We start from the raw sequence: 2,194 nt of genomic DNA, 5'->3' as shown, positions 1-2,194 counted from the left end.
TTCCTCTTTTCAAGATATCAATCTCCAAAAAGACAAAACATCCAGTGGACTAAAAAAAGAGCATGAGAATGTAAGTCAAGCCCTCTTCAATTAGACTTAGACTGGCACTGACCCGTCACATTCCACACAAGTATGCTCAAATATTTTAATTAGTATTATGGGCCTCAGTGGTTTCAGAGTCCCTCGGTCTAAATGCACCTTTAGAGGTCTTTTCACACTGTTATAGTCAATACAGTAATTTCCAATTATTATATAATGCACACATTATTTAGTGTTTGTAATGTTCATATATTACAATAGCTAAGCTTCTGGTACAGAAGATGAAGCAAAATCATCATTAACAGTGATCACTGCCTTTGAACTGTTAGGAATGGACTAGAGCTCAAACGATTAGTTTCTTCATCGAGTAGTCATTTCATAATAGAGAAATAATTTCAGTAATTTTAAAGCAAAAAGACCAAATATCTGATGGCTCCCAGTTCTCAAATGTACTCAGATGTAAGAATCTGCTGCATTTCTGGGTCTTCCATTATAGTGAATTGAAAATTTGGGGGTTTGGGACTGTTGGTCGGACAAAACAAGGCATTTCAAGATGTTTGATTGGGCTTTAGGAAATTGTGATGGGCATTTTTCACTGTTTTGTGACATTTTATAGACCAAACAATTTTAGATTAAATAATCAGTAGATGAATTGATAATTAAAATAATCGTTAGTTGCAGCCCTAGAATGGACCACCAACAGAAAACAGAAAAGACAACCTACAACCTTACGGTTTGGCTGAAAGTGAATTTCGACATCTGTCCATTTATGATTTAGATACAAGATGTGTGAGCTGTTTTTGATTTGTGTTGTTTTGTTTGTTTTATACAGAATTTTTCGTTCTTGTTTTTGTTCTGAATGTTTAATTTTTGTTTGATTTGATTGATTTGTTCAAGTTGTGTATGCTGAACACTGGGGCGGAAAGTTGGAATACCTATGTTTAACATTAAGATTATTGATAAAATATAAAAACGGGTGGGACTTGATAAGTATTCACTTCTTCCTACGCCTTTTCAGACATGAAATATTTATTTAGGTTCTTTATTGAGAGTTTGACATATATGTTTGATGCTCATTTTATTGGTTATTTTTGTTTTGTTTTCTTACTTATATATACATATTTTTTAACATGTTCAAAATAAAAATCCAATCTAAAATCTAGGTAATTTTCAGTCTCAGTGTTATATGAATTATAACAAAACAGATGGGGTTTTTTGGAGGGCAATCAATGACATGTACATTAATCAGACTAGTAGGTGTAGTGTATGGTATTCTTTGATTTCTAATGATGGCCTACACCATAAATAGCACTACAATATCTGACTGTGTCTGAGGGAAAAAAGCAAGATTTATGGTTTGCTACTGGTTTTAGGCACATTAACATAACTTTCTAAAAATAAGTTGACAACTTACTGGTGTCAGTATGGCACCTGTTCCCACACTGTTGACTTTATTTTAAAACCTGACAGAAGCTACCTGTGAGCTCTGCAGGCGTTCTGGTGCAGTAAAAAACAAATTTACAATTGTAGTTTCGTGAACCAGTATAACAGTGGAACAGTATGCATCAGATTTCTTTTTTTGTTTGTTTTGAGGGGAGGGGGGGGGCATTTTTTGCCTTTAATGGAGAGCTGATAGTGGAAAGCAGACAGAAAACAAGGGGGGCATCCCAAGCCAGGGTCCCAAGCCAGCGTCGAACCAGGGACGCCGCAGTTATGTGTCATGCACTGCAACCATTTGGCTTCCAGGGTGCTCCAAATATTTTTTGTGTTTTTAAAGTAATCTGTAATTTTGCACATGCATCAGACCAAAGATGCATGTACTGTGCAGATGGAGCAGACAGTAAAATGTGGACTTAACCTGAACTCTGAGATGCATCCCAATTCCCTTGTCAATGTTGTTTTTCTGTTATGTCATACCCCACTCTCTCATTGCCACAACACTGTTGACTGATGCCTGAGTCAAGGTTGTTATGGCTCCACGGTGAAGCCTTTGTAACCTTTTTATTTCACTGAACTATTTTTAGAATGTGACGAGAAGCTTTCTCTCGATCTCAGAGGAAATGGAAGGTCTCACGTGTCAGCGCAACTAACACCTCTGAAACATGAAACTGTCGTAGGAAAAAGTATGAAGATTTCCAAGTGTGCTTCTGAGCAT

This window comes from Thunnus thynnus, chromosome 9, assembly GCF_963924715.1.
Source record: "Thunnus thynnus chromosome 9, fThuThy2.1, whole genome shotgun sequence".
NCBI lineage: Eukaryota > Metazoa > Chordata > Actinopteri > Scombriformes > Scombridae > Thunnus > Thunnus thynnus.
This window is presented reverse-complemented; position numbering follows the sequence as displayed.